This window comes from Culex pipiens, chromosome 1 (assembly GCF_016801865.2).
Source record: "Culex pipiens pallens isolate TS chromosome 1, TS_CPP_V2, whole genome shotgun sequence".
NCBI lineage: Eukaryota > Metazoa > Arthropoda > Insecta > Diptera > Culicidae > Culex > Culex pipiens.
In genome coordinates, this window is record NC_068937.1 from 109822079 (window position 1) to 109843706 (window position 21628).

The following is a 21628-nucleotide window of genomic DNA, read 5'->3' on the forward strand; positions in this document are numbered from 1 at the left end:
CGTGTACTTAATTTTCATATAGTTTTGCACAACGACTACTTCGAAAACCCAAACCGTCAGTTTTTCGATCAACGATGATATAGGAAGGACTTTTTCACAGTAGATGTTTCAATCACTTTGACCATTTAAAACATTAAATCATGAGTTAATGCAACAATTCAAACGAAGACGTGCCTTCCGATCAATAATGACATAGGAAGGACTTCCTCGAATTCACACAACTATTAGTATAACAAATTTTTCTTCTCACTTACACAATTTCGGCCATTGACCATGCGCCACCCCTTGAATAATTGAACTCAGTTTAAAACATTATTAAATAATGTTTTAAACTGAGTTTGTTGCTGAAACTTCCGATTTCGAAGTAGGGTTAGACGATGGTGAGCAATGGTCAATATCTTGTTGTCAGCGCCACCAAGTCAAAACTGGCCCCAGAGTAATATGCGAGAATCAAGTGATTTGATATTTTGTTAGATCTCTGTTGAATTGTACTAATTCTGAGATGAAGTGTGTTTGAATTGCGTATAAAAGTCATTGGAGGAGAAATAAATTTCATTGGAGTTTTTTTTTATTATTTAGCAAATCCGGTTTGGTTGCTCCTTGGATAGCATAATTATAACCATTTTATATATGCCCTCCAAAGTAGTCCTAGCGATGTTAGAGCTCAAGTAGGGTTGTTCAACATTTAGCCAATTCCATCAATTTAAGACAGCAACTTTTATGATAAAGAAATCTAAATGTAAATTAATATCAGAAGAAAGAAAAAAGTCATTTTAGACATCGATGTAAACGCTATTAAATGTAAGCCGTTATTTGAAAAACTTTAGAAATGATATTTTTAAAGAAGTGAAAAATTTACAATGGTTTCAATTTTTTACATTAATTATGAGATCAATCGTTTTCAAGATTCCAAGGGAGCATGAGCATAGGCATGAGAGACCACCCATGGTTGCCCCTCCGTTGCTGAACAGAACCGTAATATCCTTTCAGCACTACTGATCATAAGCTTCGACGATCTAGTGGTGTTTCCCTTATCAACAGCATGTATGAATGCGCCGAAAAGATAAAACTCCATGATTGCTAAAGCTAGATCAATTGCGAATAGGTAACAGTCATTGGCCACCAACGGCGCCCGCCATGTCAGTTTGTAGATCTCGATTTTAAGGGACGGGAATGTTAGTTAGCGCAGGTTGCTACTAGGGCAGCTGATTTACTCTGTGCTTACACCCCACAAGCGCCAGGAACCTGAAAATTTGTTAGTAGGATAGGGTGCTTGGTCAGGATTCATCATAGAAGATGATGATGTGACCCACAATCGTAGTGTTTGTTGAAAGGTTTTATATATTATTCTCAAGGCAAACAATCGGATGCTGCGGATGAGACATTTCCCGTTTAACTGTTGTTAAATTTTAAATGACATGGTTTAATCTTAGACAGCCGGCTGTGGAAAGATAAAGCCAAATAATGTTTATTTTTTAGAATGAGGTGTTAAACGCAATGCTGCAATGATAGCGAAGTCTGATTTTTAATTATATAATCATTTAATCCATAAATTTGTTACGGAATAGACGCAACGAACTCAACCATCAGATACCTTCCGATCTTCTTTCTGTTAGCTAGATGAGGTATTGATTTTCGTTGCCTCTCGAGCTACGATGCTATGGAGAGGGCTTAACACACAAACAACCGACGTCGAGCCCTCCGAGCTACGGAGCTATGGGAAGGTCTTTTCAACACAAAAAAAAAGACTCGCGCACCACCCAACTTTCTTGATGAATCAACATATTTTTTACGCGATAAAACTAATGAACTCAACCGTCAAATTGTCTTCCAACCAGCGATGATGAAGAAAGGGCTTTAAGCACACAATAACTCGCAATCGTTTTCAAGATTCCAAGGGAACTAAAAAACCGTATTTTTCATAATTTTATTTACGGCGATGTCATGTCTCAGAAATCTTATTTCTGCAAAGAATGTGCACCATTTGTAAATTTTGAAATAATATGTATTTAAATAAAAATTAAACGCAAAAATCTCGGGTGAGTTTTCAAAAAGCCGTAAGAGCCACCGTGACCTCCGGCACTAATTTTCCTTTTTCTTCAAATTGAAACAACATTTCATTTGTTTTAAGTTTAGGGCGATTGAAGGACTTGTAGATGAACAATCTCAAGCATTTTTGAAATTGTTTTTTTGTGAATAGGTCGAATACCGATGAAAAAAGGGCTTTGTTTACTAATGGCTCTTACGTCTTTTTGAAAACTAATCCGAGAAATGTCTATAGCTTTTCCCGGGCAGACGGTAATAACAAAATTCATGCCATTCAAAAACAAATACTGTTAAAATAACAAAAAGTGTTATGGAATCTTCTTGAAAAATCCATTTTTGCATAAGGGTTTAATAACAGTTTATGTTATCATAACAAAATTTGTTATTGGTCTGATATTGGTTGACAGCCAAAACAACTTTGGAATAACATTTTTTGTTATGGAAGAATACCTCCAACTGTTATTGGGATGATCGGATTAGTTGTTAAAATAACAAAAAATAATAACAAAGATTTGTTCGAAAAATGACTGAAAATGTTATTAGTCTGTTATTACAATAACAACCCAATAACAAAAAAATCATAACGGTGAATAACAAATGTTGTTATAAATAACGTAAAATGTTATTGGCCTAGTATTTTCAAATATCAAAAAATGTTATTCCCAAGCTATATCCGTCTGCTCGGGTTAGCACACTGTCAGCATACGTTTCAAAAATCACTTTTTCCTATAAATTCTAACTTATCAAACAAAACATTGTCTTTTAATCTAAAAAAATGCCAACTTAATGGACATCAAAGAAATAAATTTGAAAAAACGAAAAAGACCAACTAACAAAAAAGACAGATAATCAATATTACGCCTTTGGAAGTATTAGGGAAGGTTCAAAAAATTTCAAAAATGCTTATTTTTTAAATCAGAAAACTTTACAAATTTTTCATTTTTTAACATTGAAAATAAAACCATTAGATTCTGAGATATTGGTACTATAACATAAAAATACTTTTTGAATGAGACATAAAAACCTTCAATTTACTTGTTTATTTATTGTTTAGGTGCCAATTTTTTTTAGATGGATTTTTGAGAGAAATAAAAAAAAAATTCTGGAAAAAAATCATTTTTTTCAATTTTAACATTCTGCCAATGAAAAAATGACGACATCCTGGACCAATATGAATACAGAAAATTATTTGTAGGACTCCTAACTATGATTTAAAGTGAAATACGGGGCAATTTGAACGCATTTTTCAAGGTTTTAGAACAAAATATGATACTTTTTTATGAAAACAGGCCATTTTTCAGTAAATCGCACATCGCGAGTTCTAAACAATTTTTGAGATTATTTTGTTGTATGAAAACATTGTTCCTGATGCAAAACCTATTGTCCAGAGGTAAAGCAAGTTTGTTGAGGATTTACAAAACATGTACATTCCCGCGTGTAAGTTGAATTTTATTCTTGAAATGTTTTCTGGCATTATTCCGGAAAAAAAAATCTCCCTATCCATGGAAGGGGAACAAGCAGCAGCAGTATCGCATTGCCTTTTCTCATCTGGGACATGGAATTTCATCTGCACCTTTTTTTTCAACCTAAAGTTGCTGCAGGGAAAACCGAGCACTGAAAATGGGCCACGGATCGCCAAGCTGCTTGCTCTATTTTGCTTACAGGCGCTGGGACTGCCGGTGGTGCAGGGAGGGGCCACACGGGGCAAAGTGTATAAAAAAAAAACAAAAGATGGAAGAATTAATGGGCGGTGAAAATCGATCGCTGGTGGCTCACGGGATTCCAGGTTGAAGGTGGTGGAATTGTGGCATGTAAACTTGAATGCATTTAAAATGATGCAGCGATTTCTTCATTTGAGTTCAATCTAACAGAACTGTTGATAATTAGAACTAGGTCACTCAAAAATGATGTGAGTCCCTTAGTTCTCTCAATACATTTACTTTCCAAACATTGAACTGGTGATAAACTGCCGTTCTACACATAATTGTCCCATGTTCAAAAAAGTGCAACTGAGAAAAACGCGATTGAAATTTTTCGACTGATTTCTGTGTTTCTACGCATAATTGTCTCGTGGGTCCCTATTCGCCCTATGTGTCCCTAAACACCCCAGTTAGCAGTTTATCACTCTTATTTGTAATCCTCCTGCTATACAACAAGTTAACAAGACACAATGCTTAGTAAAACTATTGATTTCGTGATAGAAAATACTTGGTGGGACAATTATGCGTAGAAGTATAACGATGGGACAAACAGACTTGGTATTGTTTTTCATGAGTTTCCAAACAAAGTACTAGATTTTATGTGTTTTTCTTAAAGTATACGTCAAACTAAACTTAAAAATGCTGAAAAGTCAGAATCGTTCAAAACTGACATGGGACAATTATGCGTAGAACGGCAGTAAACTTCGTGAAAAGAATTTGAAAAGAACCATCAAAAATGAAAAACCGTGGATAAATCCATCACAAAATCTCGTCAAGATCTATCCTGCTCACAGGTCATTAATCTATACACTGCCTACGACGGCGATGACGACGGCGGTGCGAGGCAGTCGCGGGCGTCGTCTGACGTCGATTGGCGTCGCGACGCCAAACAAACACGTGGTGGGAGGGAGTGGGCCGGGGTGAGGGGGGTTAGAACGGAAAACTGCCATTAAGTAATAAATCGGCTTTCGGTGCTACTCACGTGAGTGCGCCTAAATAAAATATGACGTCTACTCGTTGGATGTTTGTAAAAGAGTGTGCACGTGTGTGTGTTTGTGTGCAGCACACACTCTTTGACGACACGAAACGAGATCTATACGATGTTTATAACGCGGTGGCCGTCAATTTTCCAAAACCTTATTTTCAACTTAGCGGCATGTCCTCCCTCTCGTGTGGACGCCCACGCCCACGGTGGAAAATGGTTTCATTTTGGAGCACCTTTTTTCTCCAATTCAAACACACACACACACACATAGACGCGAACGCCAACACTCGTTTGGATTTGCTGTTAAATTTTTGATGATGGAAAAAGATAAAATAAAACAACAGAAAAAAAGCATGGCAAACGTGCGTGCTCGACCGTTAGGAATTGTAGGAAGGGTCTAAAAATAGTGTCTTATTTTCGAGTTAAGGGAACGAGTTCTCCCTTGGGGGCAGTACACAGGTGTGTGCTTTTAGACAGAGAATTGCTTGGATTGACAAATGGAACACGGAAATCAGTTCCGTAAACCATGAAATAAATTACGTTTGTAAATTTTCTGTGAGAGGAGCACACATTTAAATTTTTAGCCTTTTGAGAAAACATTAAGTGTATGCTATTTTCGTCCTTTCTTGTTTGGTCTTAACTCAATTGTTATTTTTGTATTGGTATTCTTGGCTATCACGCAACAAGTAATGTTTATTTGAAGTAGCTGTTTAACTTGGTTTATAAATAATCGTAGGCAATTGTTTTCCGATGAAATCAACTTCCACACTTATTCTTTTCACAGAAATATCAATTGGTTTTCCAAAAACTAAACATTTTCTCCAGTGTACATGCGCTTTCCAGGTGTCATGTCGTCTTAACTTAGCATGCACGATCTTGTGCACGATGCTTCACTGATTCTCGTGAGTCATGAGTCTCGCGACGAGTTTACTAGCTCTCGGGATGGTTTTATGCTGTGCGAACTATTCTCCTATTTGCGTCACTAGCGTCTTTGAAACGGCCTTACCCTTTACAATATGAAGGTCACGCGACAATGTTTGCGATGGGACGAGATAGGGATTGACTCAAAATAAACAGATTTTTTGAATGTATAGATTTTGCTGAAGGTACTAAAAACTAACAAGATTAAGAAACTAAAAATATAATTTTTAAAAAAATATTCAAAAAATTAGCAAGACTTGGGATGATTGAGTTCGAGCTAATATTTCAAAAAAAAATGAAACACAACCATCACAATCTGATCAAAATTTACCTCCAATTAAACTACATTCTACTGTACATAAACAGCCTTCAACCTTTACAAAGTGCAATGCCAAAGTTTCCCTAATGCCCCAGTTTTGGTTCGTATCGGTGAAGAACGCCCTTAAAAAAGTATTCAGGATCTTCTCCCACCCCTCAACATCCATAAACTCCTACACCCAAATTCGCGATAAACCCACATCACATATGGTCAGCTGAACCGCGTGGGTGTTGGTGCTGCTGGGGGTGGTGGAGGACCAGCGAAATAAAAATCAGATTAATAATGGATGAGTATCACGTAACTCCGCCGAAAAGCAGAGCACACAGGGTAGAAGAGCAAACTTTTGCCTTTGTGGCGAAATCTCCGTAACACAGACCGCTTCTGCTGATTTGGTTTGACTACCACGAGTACGGCCAGTGTACGAACCTTGCGCGCTGAGCTAATGGGGCTCTTATGGCTGTTTGTGCCTTTTTTGCTGGGGGAAAATTATGCTGCCAATTTTGGTCCCACTGGGTTTGCATTGAGTCCGTTTTTAGGTCATAAAACTCAATCTTATCCTCGTGAGGGCAAGCGTTTCAGAGGTAATTTAAGTTATTTTGCAATTTCAACGTTTGCTTTCAATAAACGAATCAAATTAAAATATTTAAAGAAATCGTTGCAAAAAAAAAATCGATCGATCATTCAAAGCTCATCATTTCTACATCAACATCATCTCCAAACACAAAAAAAAAGCAGTCTCAAAATATATTTTCTCGTCGTCTCTTGCTCACTTCAAGAAACGGGAAAATCCCATCAAAAGCCATCATTCCGCGCAAATCATCTGCATATGATAGTTTGAAGCAGCTTTATTTCCCAAAAAGGGCTCCGCGGGTGGCATTTTCCCAGCCATCTGGTGTCACTTCGTAGTCCACGAGCCGTGCTTTCCAAGGATTATGAATTCTTCATCATAGAATCAATCTCTTGATGTATCTGAGTAATGTGCCTGCAGAAATTTGTGATAAAAAATAGGTAAATAATTGTGGATTTTTAAAATAAACTTACCATTTCTCATGTTAAACCAAATAAACCATAGTTGAGTATTTCTAGTAATTTAATATCAATACTTTAAAATTTGTGCCGACATCGGTCATATAGATTTCGGGTGAGATTGGGTCATACAAATTTCTGCTGACGGTAGTTGTGAATTGTGATGATTCCTTGAACATCCTTTTACGACAGCTTCCTTTGGGTGTTTCCAAACTTGTCATTTTGTGTCAAACTTAGCAAACTCCTTTCTTTAATAGTACTCAACCCAAAAGAGTCCTTTTTGATGCGGTTTTCTGGCTCAAGAATCCAAACATCACGAACCGGTGTGTGCATAAGAATGTATCCTCTCCCTTTTGCTGAAGAGGGTCAAACTTTGAAAGTTTGCCTTTCTCGAAAAGTTATCTCTTATTTTTAGAAACAAAGTAGAGCAATTCTCTACGAAATCGGTGTTTTTTTTAGAATTTTATTTTTTGTATTTTTTAATCCGGCTGAAACTTCTGTGGTGCTTTCGGTATGCACAAGAAAGCAATTTTGCATCACTAGTTTGTCCATATATTTTTCCTTACTAATTTGGCAGCTGTCCATACAAAAATGATGTATGAAAATTCAAAAATCTGTATCTTTTGAAGGAATTTTTTGATCGATTTGGTGTCTTCGGCAAAATTGTAGGTATGGATAAGGACTACCCGCATAAACGAGAACCTTAAAAAAACTTTGTGTTAAATGGTTTTCTCACCATTTCAGAGATCGTAACCACAATTTGAAAAATGGTAGGAAAACCTTAAAAATACCATATCGGAAATGGTACCCTACCATTTTTCATAAAGTTCGACCATCTGAATTGAGGGTGGTTAGCAACGGTAACCTTAAAAATCCCCGAACAACGTTTCGTCAATTTACCATTTGTGTAATGGTAAAAATAAAGTTAATTTTCGCGTGGAAGCGACCTTTTTCCTCCGGTTTTTACTGTTTCAGAAATGGTTTTTAAATAGTATTTTAAGGTTTTTCTTACAATTTTTAACCTTGCTGCTACTGTTCTACAAATGGTTTGTAAATGGTTTTTTTAGGATTTTCTTGCTATTTTTACCGAGCGCTACTATTTTAGAAATAGTTTTCACATGGTTATTTAAGGTTAATTCTATAATTTCCTCCCAGTTCCACTATTTGAGAAATAGTTTCCAAATGGTTTTTAAAAGTTTTTCTAGCATTTTTTACCTACCAAATTTGTACTGAATTGTTCACTTTTTGACGGATGGTTCACAACAATAATATTAGAACTTTTCGGTTTTAATTCTAGTTGATTGCTGATTCTGTTCGGTTGATCATACTGCTAAAGTCGTCCAAACCTGAAAAAATAAGAAAAAAAAAACACAAAGTATCGAGTAGAATGTAACATTCAAATATGTGTACTTATCTGATGATTCAAATGATTGCCTTGATTAATGCGAATCGTGCGTTCGCTTCGATTTTGTTTTGTCGGTCGGCTGCCGCCAAGATCTCTTTTGATTGCCGATCGAATCCTCTAGCATTCAGCTGTTCCGTTGTTTCAAGTTCTTCACGGCGCTGAAATGATCAACAAGAAAAATGTAAACAAAGTATCTGGTAAATCAAATGATTTGTTTGAAAATTATACCTGCGCACAAAACGTAAACAACGACCAGCCGCACAAACGATTCACTTCAGACTGTTTTTGCCTGCGCTTGCCTGCACTAGCGCAGGTAACGAGCGTAGCGAGAGAAGAGAAACGAGAGAGTGCGCAAAAGGCAGATTATTAATACTGTGGCTTGCGCGCTCACTCATTTTTTTTCTCTTGCTACGCTCGATACTTGTTCTCGCAATTATGCGTTAAATCCAAAATTATTATTATTATAATTAACTGTTGAAAAATGATTCGCTCAAACAATTGAAATAAAGTAACAAACATCAGAAACATAAAATGATTTATGAATTTTGGAGCCATTTTGTTCTTGTGCTCCTCAGTTTGTTTTCTTTTTTGGTCAATTAAAATTGGTAAACTTCGGATTGGCTTTCTTAGGCAGCTCGAAATGGGGGTAAAATCAACCTGTTTCTTAACTACAAGGACGGCTTCCTATTCGAGTGGGATGACACTCCGCGATTTCATTCAAATCGTGCCAAATCGCACCAAATTCCTTCATCTTTGCTCATCGTACCTTCATCGCGATCGTTTTTGGTTCATCGTTCCAAATCGCGCCAGATCGCACTCTTCGATCCTATTTAGGATCTCTAGTCAGATCGTGCTTGAATGAAAATTTTCATTCATGCAGTCAGAGTTGCCAGAAAATATTCGTTCTAGCAGTTTCCCATGAAATTGGGCGCACTGCTTCATTGTTTACTTTTGTTGATTCGAGCAGCCTGATGTAAATAAAATGAATTTCTAGTTTTGCAGGACGGATTGCGGCAGTTTCGTGGAACCGGATCGTAAAGGCGTTAAACCGGAACCAGGCCAAACTATTTCGCCTGCGTTACCCTGGAGTGAGATGCTTCGATTTTTATTAATTGTAATGACGGAGATGGTACATCGACGGCCGCGGCGCCGATTTAGCGTGAAATTTAGTTGGAGGCGGAACCGGACGGAAGTTGCCTGCCATTGCGACGAGCAGCTAGTCCATCGTAGACAGTTTGCTGTGGCTGCGAGGTATGACTAACATGGCACGAGTCCTTCTTGAATTTGTCACTCCCGATCGACTCGGAAAAACCGCAACCCCCGATCCGACGAAAATGCAGCCCCTAACCGGTCTACGGACATGTCAACTTCCGGCGGATCCACCGTAAAACCACTAAGCAGCCGTAAATGACGTCACATCAAGAATGCGAATGCGGAAACCAAGGAAAAAGCAGAAAAAATCCAACAGATCCACTTTTGCCGCAGCAGGTGTCAAACCGGAAGGTGACGTCAAAGGCGCCAACGAATCGGACAAGGACGACGTCGGCATGTCGGATGCGGACGTCAAGGACAGTCTGAACGACGATTTGCAGACGAAAAAGATCGTTGACCAAACGAAGGCGGTCCGTAAAATTCACGATTTTTTCACGTGCCGGAGAATGTGAACAAAGGAGGCGAGTCGAATGTGGTGTGCGAGTTGTGTCTGAGTGCCGAGAGCGTGGCCAACATGATGGAAAGATGTGCATAGAGCTGCAGGAAGCGAAGGCCAAAACAAGGCACGGCGTCAACGGATAACAGTGCAGATAACGAGTATTCGATCCAGTCCTGCCCGAACGCGTTCATCGCGATTGAATTGATGGCCGGGAACAACAAAATTTGCTGCGACGCGTGTACCAAACGGATCAACAGCAGGCCGTTTACGACCCTGGCACGCGTGTAAAGGTGGTGCTGGTTGCCTTTAGTATTCGTCCACGCAAGCACAAGTGTCCAATGGCGCAAGACCGTCGGTCCGTACCGCACTTATCACAAACCACTTACAGCACCAGAGCTATGACCGGCACCGGATCCTTCTAGGACGCAGCCGGTGTAGCTGACCTGCGCGATCCAACGCGATGCCGAGCAACTCTTGCGCGAGTAGTTTTACGAAGGTGGATTTGGAAAGGGCGGACCAGCACAACGCGGAGATCTTAAAGTGGCTGCTTTTTAGGACCTTGTAGATGGCCAGCAGGATCTTTTGCTCCAACACGAAGGAGCTGTTCAAACAGAAAACGCACGTCGTAAAGGGGATGGAGATTCGGTTGATGATTCGGTCCAGTTTTTAATGTTTGGAGGCGACAGAGGCGAAAAAAAAGTGCCGTGCTCGGTTAAGGTGAGGCCGGCATCGCGGTGAAAGAAGATCCCGAACGTTCCGGCCACTACGATGCAGTAGATGGTGGTTCCATTGAATATTCGAGCGAGCTGGAAGGCGCTTGAGTTGGCGATTAGCATGACGATGCCAAAGCAACAGAGGGAGGTGACGAATAACCAGTCGGGTGGCAGATTTGACGGGAGGTAGGCGGTAAATTTGACCCAGATTTCGCGGCACTTTTCGGGGATGTCTTTGAGGCAGTGGAGAAGGTCGCAGGTAAAGCTCTGAAAGGCGGTTCCGTGTACACGGTTTTGACAGTTGACCATCAGGAATTTGTTGTCCAGATCGTCAAGTTGGTCAACGGCGAACGTTGCGCGGTTTTCTCCGGCTTACTGCTGGAAGTAGTTTTAGGTTTGGCACCGCTTAACTGTTTTAAAAATGTATAACACGCCTATTTTAGATTTGGTGATTTTTAGGCAAAGCCTGAACCTGAACACGACTACAATTACACTTTCAAATGCTGCTTCAAGTTTTCACTGAATGCGCGGCTGCTGCTCCGAGCGGGTGTCTTTCTGAGCTGGTAACATGGTGTTTCTGGTTGTATCAGCAGTGTATCCGATTCAACTGGCTTGTGAGAACTGATGCTGCTGTTTTTTCTATCAGCCGTGGCCACTCTTACAGCTGCTCCAAGCGGTACAGCCAGATCAGTTCTGTTGTTGCTACAGGTCGTTGTCGTGGTATTGCCTCCACCTCCGTCACTCGAGCTCGAGCTGCTTCTGGCCGAGCTGCTACTTTCATCGGAAACCTTCTGCTCTGGCACCTCGTGGCCCTGCTCGTGGCCGTACTGGTTGCCGTGGTCGCAGGTGTGGATGCAAAACCACCGATTCAACCGGCCAGTTCAATCGATTGTGCGTCCAGCTAACTGATTAGGTTGTTCGTAGTCTTGATGACGTTCGTCAGCACCGATGTGATGACGTAGGTACCATATTGTTGGCCGCTGGTACTGGTCGGCTTTGGGCTTGGAAGCTTATACGAACACCATAACCGGGAAAGAAAGAAGGAATAGCATGGAAGACCAGAGATCGGGTTGGATTTGGGCTCAAAGAATGCAGTTTCATTCAAATTAGCGAGTCCGTTCTGTGAACACAAAATTATAATGCTACAAGAAAAAAAATGTTTTACAAAAATAATTTGAAAAAAAGGTCAAGTATTGTGGACGATTTTGAAAACGTGTGTATTTTTCAAATGGTCATAAAATGATTCTATATGGTACTCGCGAATCGAGGTAAACCGTTTGAACTTCAAAATAACCTTATGATATATGATAACCATTTCAGTAAACATCCACAAATATTTTTTTAAAGTCATCAAGAAAATTGTTGACCATTACAAACATTAAAATAACTCTATTACTAATGGTAACCATTTGATAAATAGTCATGAAGGTTCGCCAGTTGAACCATTTGAACTTTAAAATTACCTTATGATTTAGGGTAACCATTTGAGAAAATATCTGCAAATAGTTTTTTAAAGTTATCAAGAAAATTGTTTACCATTACAAACATTAAAATAACTCTATTACTTATGGTGACCATTTGACAAATAGTCATCAAGGTCCGCCAAATAACATTATTACAAATGGTGACCATAACTCATAAGGTTTTTTTAAGATCCTCACTACAATTCATATAGTTTTCGTTTATCCGGGTACACTGAAAAAAATGATGCAAGTTTAAAAAAATTGGTGATTTTTTATTTAATGTTTTGTCATTAAAACTTGATTTGCAAAAAAAACACTATTTTTTTATTTTTTGATGTGTTTTAGGGGACATCAAATGCCAACTTTTCAGAAATTTCCAAAATGGGCAAAAATCTTTGACCGAGTTATGAATTTTTGAATCAATACAGATTTTTTCAAAAAATCGAAAAATTGGTCGCAAAAATTTTCAACTTCATTTTTTCGATGTAAAATCAAATTTGCAATCAAAAAGTACTTCACTAAAATTTGCATAAAGTGCACCGTTTTCAAGTTAAAGCCATTTTTAGCTAACTTTTTTGAAAATAGTCGCAGTTTTTCATTGCCCACTTTTGAACAACATATTTTTGAAAAGCTGAGAAAATTCTCTATATTTTGCTTTTTTGAACTTTGTTGATACGACCCTTAGTTGCTGAGATATTGCCATGCAAAGATTTAAAAACAGGAAAATTTATGTTTTCTAAGTCTCACCCAAACAACCCACCATTTTCTAATGTCGATATCTCAGCAACTAATGGTCCGATTTACAATGTTAAAATATGAAACATTCGTGAAATTTTCCAATCTTTTCGAAAAAAATATTTTCAAAATTTTTAAACCAAGACTAACATTTTAAAAGAGCGTAATATTGAATGCTTGGCCCTTTTGAAATGTTGGTCTTGATTCAAAAAAATTGAAAACATTTCGAAAAGATCGTTAAATAAAAAATCACCAAAAAAATTTTACCGTGTATAATTTTTTTCAGTGCAGTCCGTATCCATACCTACAACCTTGTCGAAGACACCAAAACGATCAAATTTTTTTTCAAAAGATACATATTTTTGAATTTTCATACATCATTTTTCTATGGACAGCTGCCAAATTTGTATGGAAAATTATATGGACAAACTAAAATCTGAGAGAACTGCTCAGTAGTTTAAATTTTTGAAAACCGCAAGCGAGTCATTATTAGATTCCTTTTGGGGAACAACAAGTTCAGCTCTCTTGATAGCTTCTGTACGCTGCATAAGATTTGGAGCAAACTCAATTCGAGAAGATTTAGCATTTTGACCTACAACTTGTGCACATCAGACATCAGACTTTCAAATGCGTCTAATTTATTCCCTCGACAACGATGTCTTTCAGGTTGACTTTTACGCAAACAATGAGCAATTTGCTCTCTCCACCAGCTTCTGCAAACATGGCCCGAATTGAAAATGGAACCTCCAACAATGAATGAGAACAGTTTAAGTTTTTTTCTTCTTCTTTTTTGCATGGCAAATGTCGTTTGGAAAATACAATTTTAATGAAAGTGTCGTCTCTGGCTTTGAAAGAGTGCCCATTCTGGAAGCTTGATGAAACTGCAACTCATAGGAGGTTAGGTTCGCAAGTCCGGCCTTTGTTGCTGTTGGCTTTCTCGAACCAAAGTGAGAACGTTTTCAAGAATAATTACTATTGCTATTGGCATAGCCTTTCGTCCTCGACGAAACTGGTAGACTCAGTTGCTTAAAAAAGATAAATATATAGATGTCACTCAGAAAACGACACAACCATCACTTTTATTGATAAAATTAATTAAGATTTCCAAATAGGGTAGGTGTTCCTATTTTCAACCTTCTCAAATAAGCACTGGAAACAAATAACTTTTAATTTGCTTGTTATGGCTAGATTTGTAGCTTATTCCATGTAAACGTTGAAAATGTTTCCAATTCAGATAATTTTTCAATAGCAGGCTTTCAAAGTGACATAGTTTTGCAAGTATTTTGGGCCCTTTGATACAAACAAATTTTTTACTACTACAAGTTTTATGTTTTACTTGAAACAATTAGACTACAATGCATTTTTTATTTTTTATTTGATTCAGAGTCGGTTACGTTTTCATTTTTGATCAATCGCAAAACAATATAAGAAAGTCTGATGTTTTTATATGTGTTTTAGCAAATAAACTTTTGTCTCAATATTTCCTCAAATTTACATAAAACACTGCAGAGGATACCCAAGATCCTTATTGGTTAAGGATAGCAATACCTTTCTGGTTTTGGCTAGCAGTCTTGTCAAAAAAGAAAAATTTGTGGCCAAAATTAAAGGCCGAAACGTCGGTTAAGTAGAAAAAATCTGTTTTTCTTTTTCGACGAGTCCGCTCGCCAAAACCAGAAAGATTTAAAATAATCAGTCGTTGCGAACCCGAATAGCAATACCTTTAGGTTAAATTGGAATTCCGGTTCAAAGGCAACTGACTGTTTTCTGACTATTTTCAACTTGTATAATCCTAACCCTCAGCTATTCTTGCCGAGGATAGCAATAAAAATAAATTTTCTTGCAAGAGACATTATTTACAAACTGCAAACTTGAAGCTTTAGAAATGCACAAAAAATTAACTGCAGCAGCAGCATCCTCATTCGTAGTGCAAATTCCATAATTCAACAGTCTGCTAATTTCGTTGTCTTTTCTATTTCCAGATGCGAACGTTCGTCAAGCGCATTCAAAAGGTAAGTGTGTGCCCTAAATAAACACCAAAAGTGCAAACAACGCTTATTTGCGGATGCTCGCGAACGCAAAAATAGAACCTGCGTGGCCGATGAAGAAGATAGACCAGCATCTAGAACATTGACGTCACTGCAATTGTAATTATCTCTTCACGGACTGTCCCTCTGCTGCTTCTTCTACCACTGGGCCCAAGTTGCAAAGGGACCAACGGAAATAGAAACAGCATTTTCACAATGATAAATATCGCTAATTCATCACGGGGCGGGCGCACCGTCACTGCTTGCCCCTTGCGGGGGGGGTCTTCCCTAAATGTCGTAGAATGTACAAACAAACTCACTTGATCCAGTGTGACGTAGCACGGGAATGACCCCCCAGGGAAATCTCGTCGGCGGCGTAGCATATTGGCCAGGTTGTGGCGTCATTTACTTTGGACACGCGCCAGATAACGTTGAAATTTGTTGCCGCTTGCGATTCTCTGATGGTTCACCTATCATCTGGCAGATGACGACGAAGGTCCATTTTTGTTTTCAGCACCAATATTTCTCACCTCTTTTAATAGCTCATTAGCGTGAAGTCTCGTTTTGTTTTCAATCGAAACTCAAAAGTCAAAACTATCCCGCTTTCAAAGAGATTTATTAATATCCCGATAGATTTATTCCTTCAGAAAATTGAGCAAACCTTACAAAATTTTAACAATGATTTTGTAACCATCAGTGGGGTGACTATGGGTAAAAAAACGATACACCTATCGTCATTTCTAATAACAAAAACAATTTGAATGATATCGAAAAACTTTTAACGTAGGATTGTTCTTAAATAATTACCAAGATTTTCCCTAAATATGATGAAAAAATTGATTAACTCCACCTTAGTGGGGGGACATTAGGTCAATTGAAACAAAAATGATGTTCAAATGCAAAGATAGGGTCAATCAAGCCATCTTATTCAAGGGAATGATGGAAAGGGAGGAATCACAAATCCGCATAACTGATTTCAAGATTGTTCGGGTGAACACCAAAAAAGCGATCAAACATTGAAGTGGGCGAATAAGGCTCTTAAGGGGTTACATACATGTAAATCGGCAAATATGTCAGAGGTTGGTATGAGCAGACATTTAAACTTTTTTTAAATCTGTTTTCAGGGAAATAAAATATACATTTTCATCTATCAACAAAACAACATTCAGGACATTTGGTGGTATCATTGCCGAGATTTAGCTATTTTAAGTTAGCAGTTTCAAAAAAACGGGGGCCACGATATCTCAACACTGCTTTGACCAAAACGGCTCAACATTTTGGTGCAGACTCGTTAAACCGGTTCCATGTGCATGACGAAGGCCGACTTTAAAAAATAAATATTTTAAAAAAGATAAAAATATTTTCATGTTTTTCATATAAAAAATCGTCAGTTTTTGATTTTTGTATTTTTAAAAAAGCAAAATTTTAAAATTAGGCTTCGTCATGCACACGGGTTATGTCTTGAGAGTCTTCACTTCAAATTTCAGCCGATTTGGTCCATCCCATCTCGAGTTATCGTGGCACTCGTAAATCAAAAGAAGAAAGATGACAGTCTGCTTCGCGCATGGCAAAATTTTGGGCTTAATCTTCATCAAACTTTCAGGAGGATCCGCTTTTTAGTGGATTCATTAAATTTTCTGTAACATGAAATTTTGTGATTTCTGCTTTATTATAATGTGTGCTTACAGGATGATCTGTGAGAAACCGGCGCAACCAAAACAAACAACAACAAATCTGTCGTCGCAAGTCCTGTTTAAAAAAAAGTTATGTTAAAAGAAACTTTTAGTGAATTTCTGCTCGGAAACTAGGCTTCGTATTGGGTTTGTATTTTGTATTTGGAGAATTGGAGAACAGAGCGGCGGATCGTTTGCCTGGTGTGGCTTTCGATGCTGGTTCGATTTTAGTTGGCTGGATGGGAATAAAAGTGGTCAACCACGATTAAAGGAAAGTTGTTGCAGGGAGGACAGATGTACGCGGATAGCGGATTCTTAATGGTTTATTTGGGCTATTGCTTTGATTGTACCATTTTTGCATCATGGTAGATCCAAACATTGGGAGGAGCGGCCGTGGCTGACTGGTTACGGTGTTCGCTTTCTAAGCGAATGGTCCTGGGTTCGATTCCCATCTGCTCCCAACGAGAAAGTATAGGAAATATTAATCTTGAAACTCTGAACATGAACGAAAAATCAAAGTCGCTCGAGTCGGGGTTCGATCCCCCGTCCTTTGGATTGGCAAGCAAAAATGCTGACCACTACGCCATTACAGCTTGGTGAGCGATGACTGGAATTAGGAATACTGTTACTATCAACTATATACGCGCTGGGTCCTTGTCCATTTGACAAGGGTTCGGAAGTTCTAAATAACGTTTGAACCCGATTGGTGCAAACGTTCTTCAGGGCGGGGCTTGTCGATAAAGCTGAAGTACCTCGCGCTCGGCTAGCCAGCGTAGAAATGGGTCACCGAAGCTCGGCAGAGCTAACACCTTCCAAATGCCTATGCGAGTTATTTGCATGTATAGAATAAAGATCTAAAAAATACATGGAAACAACTCAATTTGTAAGAAGCGACCGCGTGGTCCCGTTTGGTTGGTTGCACACACACACACACATTATAATGTGTGCTTACAGGACGAATAAAAATTTAAATTACAATACAACATTTCAATGAAAAAACTAACTTAATCCACCTGTGTGGTTGGTGCCTTCCTCACTTTTTACCAACAGATCTTCAATGTTTTGGACTCATGGGAGAGACTCATTACCTAACCAACGATGGGTTGGATGATGGATCCGGACAAAGCTTAGGAATTTAAAAAAAACGTACAAAAATACCACTTAAGCCAGATCTTCAATGTTTTGGACTCATTGGAAAGATCTTTTGATTACCTAACCAACGATGGGTCAGATGATGAATCCGGACATAGTTTACATGCATTTAAGTGAGATCCGGCATCAAAAAAGTTCATAAATATCACTTAAGTGGCCATAAATCGAGACAGAGTTGCCAGATCGTCAATGTTTTGGACTCATTGGAAAGGGGATTACCTAACCAACGATAGGTCAGATGATGAATCGAAATCTTTTTTTTCGTTGTTCGATTATGCGAAGTTTTATACAAACCTTCGGATAATTGAACTTCGGATAATCGAAACTTCGGATAATCAAGGCTTCGAATAATCGAGTCTGGACTGTATTGGCTAAACTATTTAAAAAAAACATGTTGACCCAAATTCACCTCTCAGCCTAATATAACCCCTTTGACGTCGTATATAATTGACTATTGCATTAATTAGCTCAACTCAAATTGTTTAGCATTAAATTGAAACCCAATTTTCACAGTTTTAAGAATTACACAGTTGATGATTTCAATGCGTTACATTTTGAAAGCCTCAATGTTCATCGTGCTCTGCACTCATCCACCATCAAGTCATCAGCGAAGTGCCAGTGAAACACTCACTCACAAATTGGTTACTGCAAACATATTGCAAACACACTACGTCCATCCAATCACCAGAATCCGGTTCCATCCACACCGTTTGGGGTAATTAATCTTCCTCAAAAGTATTCATCCGCCTCACACACACACAACTCTTTCACGCACACACCCATATAACCAATACAAGCAGGACGAATTGGTAACGTTGATTAATTGGATTGTTTGCCCACAGTCAAAGCAATCACATTTCGCGCGATAATCTAACTAATTTTCGGAGGCTCCCCAGCAGCATCAGATCAGCCGGGATCAATTCTGGAGCAACACGAGAAAAGGGCGGATAAGCATTTTGACAGCTAGAACTATTTTGCAAATTCCGAAACAACAGGTAACTTTTTCGCAAAACTCGATGTGTTAAACAATAGCTGGCCTTCCCAGCAACCTTCTAACGGTGGGGGTTTTGTTAAATAGTTACCTGTTGGCTCGGAATTTGCAAAATAGTTCTAGCTATCAAAATGCTTATGCGCCCTTTTCAAATGTTGCTCCAGAATTGTATCAATACGGGAGAAAGAGAGCCAGTATTAGTGGGATTGACAAATGGGAGGAAGCAGCAAGCAGCGGGTGGAATTCGGCGAATGTGTGAATGTTAATGTCAATTGGAGTGAGTGATGGCCCAGTTCGTAGCGTGCTCCCCCTCCAGTTTCCGGTTTATTTGAGCCGATTGTTTGAGATGGGTTTTGCAATATTGTGTCTGACCAGCCATGCCAGATATACAGATAAATCTGTATTATACAGATTTTTTGATCCCAAAAATCACAAAAATCTGTATATACAGATTTTTTAAAAATGATTTAATTTGAAAATTTCAATTTAGTAATTGAATTATGCTTCAATATAATTAAAAAGCTTAAACCTGTTGTGAAAAGTCTAAAAAATCTTCTATGGCTTCGAATTTGACATGATACAGATAAAATACAGATTTATTTTTAAGAAAATACAGATTTCCGAAAAAATAATCTGGCAACGTTGTGTCTGACGAATATCGACAGGCGACAACCGAAATGTGCAAGTGACAACGAGGATGAAGGACAAAACTGCTTATGGTGTGGCATTTGTGGAAAAAAGTGGGTCAACATTTTCTGGAAATTGATCATAAAAATTCTCTAAAATTTCAATATATCTTGCATATGAATTGATATTTCATGACAAGTTTGCCTGATCTGCAAACTTTATGAATAATCATTAAGGTATTTCGAATACCGTCATCTGGGGCGAATTGGGACTACAGTCTGAATAGGGACAGTAGTAGTAAGAGCACTTAAAGGATTTAAATTTGGAAATGGATGTACACAGTTTGCTGGTCTGAGTGTGTTCTATCCGAAACCAACCAGAAAATCAAAATATTGTGCTCTAACATGGTTAAAACTGCTGTCCCAATTCGCCCCATGTGTCCCAATTCACCCCAGTTGACGGAACCTATTAAAAAACAAGCAGTAAGACCGTTCCAGATGTCATTTTATTCCAAATTTACTGGAAGATAAATTGTCATATCACAACTCATTAGCCCAAATTCAAACTACTAATTCCAAACAATTCGGCACACTTTGTCAATCAAGCGGCACGTCTATATCATTTAGTCAGACACACATTAATTGGTGGCAACTTTGTCAGACTAATAAAAGTCAATTATCTGACTGGTGCAACCACCATAACCAGCTCCGTCCTAAAAGCAGCCGAGCAGCAGCGGTCCGTTTGAAGTGTGTGATACAGCATGTATGACCTCCAGACCTCATCCTTGGTTTGTACCCTCAAAAAAGTGCCTGTTTTTTGCCAAATAATTTGGAATGGGATCCCCACCAGGGATGAGGGAAGCGTGCAAATGTACCAATTTAAAACCCATCTCGATAATTAAAGCCGTTCTGGGCGAAGAGAAGGTCGTCCATTTTGGGTGTCATTTTTGGTGAAAATTCGGTCCAAGTCATGAACATACCATAGTTTACTGAACAAACAAGCTAATTCTCACTAAGCTAACAGTGACATCTGGTGTCGGTGCGGTATAAACACAAGAGACTAATGATGCTAAACCACAGATGCTCGAATGGACCACAAACTTTGAAATAGACTAAACAGCCTGCAGTTGATCTCACCGCTCAGTTTGTAGTTTGAGGTAATACCTTTTTGAAGCATCAATCACTGTTTTTTTTTCTGGAAAGGTGATGCGTAAAGTACACTTTTTTAACAATGGATTGGGGCTTGTAACCTAGTAAGATAGCTACATGGCTTAGATCCTTTGAAAAAAAAACAACATACTGTCCATACGATGACTACGTGGAAAAGGGTATGGTTCTGTACGTGTGAGCTAGCGCTATCTAACATTACAAGGGTTATCGCCATAATTTATGGATTATTTATTTTGGCGTTTCCACCCCAATATAGTGGCCACTCCAATTAAAGCCGGACCGGAAAGATTTACGAGACACTAATCTTCCGGGCAAAAATGAGTTATTGCCGAATTAATGGCGGATACAAACCCCATAATGCAGTACATTAAGCGATTCACATTGTTGTTAGTGCCAGTGGAAAACTTCGCTGAACAACGATTTTTCTCCAAACTTCACTTGAAATTTTGCTGCTGTGATAGTTTTTTGACAGTAAAACCAAAGTTAAAATAGTTCATTAAATTTATTTTTTTTATGTTCAACATTGAATTTCTGCATTTTTTGAAGAATTTCGTGAAGTAAATTTACACTTTTACGCAAATTAAACACCACCTCATGCGTAGGAACAAACAGCATTAATTACGCTTTTCGCTGAACCACCTCCTCTTGAAATGTATGTAAATGATTTCCGTTGGATTCTCCATTTTCATTATAATTAAAAAACCAAACACCGAAATATTCCGCATCCCGCGAGAAATTTGCTTCCCAGCATCGTTTTACCACCCCGTCGATGAGACAAAAGTTGCGGGGATGAAAATTAATGGAATGTCGACATGCAGAAGCCGACACGAGCGCTTCATTTAATTAGCAATGCCGGATTCTGTCTATCCCGGCGTACTCCTCGGCTGGTTTGGGTGGGGGGGGGAGGAGGATACAAGGTACGGGGGAATCTCGCTCGTCTGACATCTCTGATTGAATTGTGACCAAGTTCGTTCAAACAGAAGCCGTACTCAAACTAGCGATGTTGAACAGTGAATCCGGAGTGGGAT

At 38.6% G+C, this 21628-nt stretch overlaps 1 protein-coding gene across 1 annotated transcript in view; it reads left to right on the forward strand.

Moving 5' to 3' along the window:
• LOC120429640 (alpha-mannosidase 2) overlaps positions 1 to 21628 on the forward strand; it is a 118081-nt gene that overhangs the window by 34999 nt on the left and 61454 nt on the right. Inside the window, exon 3 of the mRNA XM_052706218.1 lies at positions 14944 to 14973. The gene's annotated coding sequence lies outside the window, so the exon portion shown is untranslated. The remainder of the gene's footprint in view (positions 1 to 14943; positions 14974 to 21628) is intronic.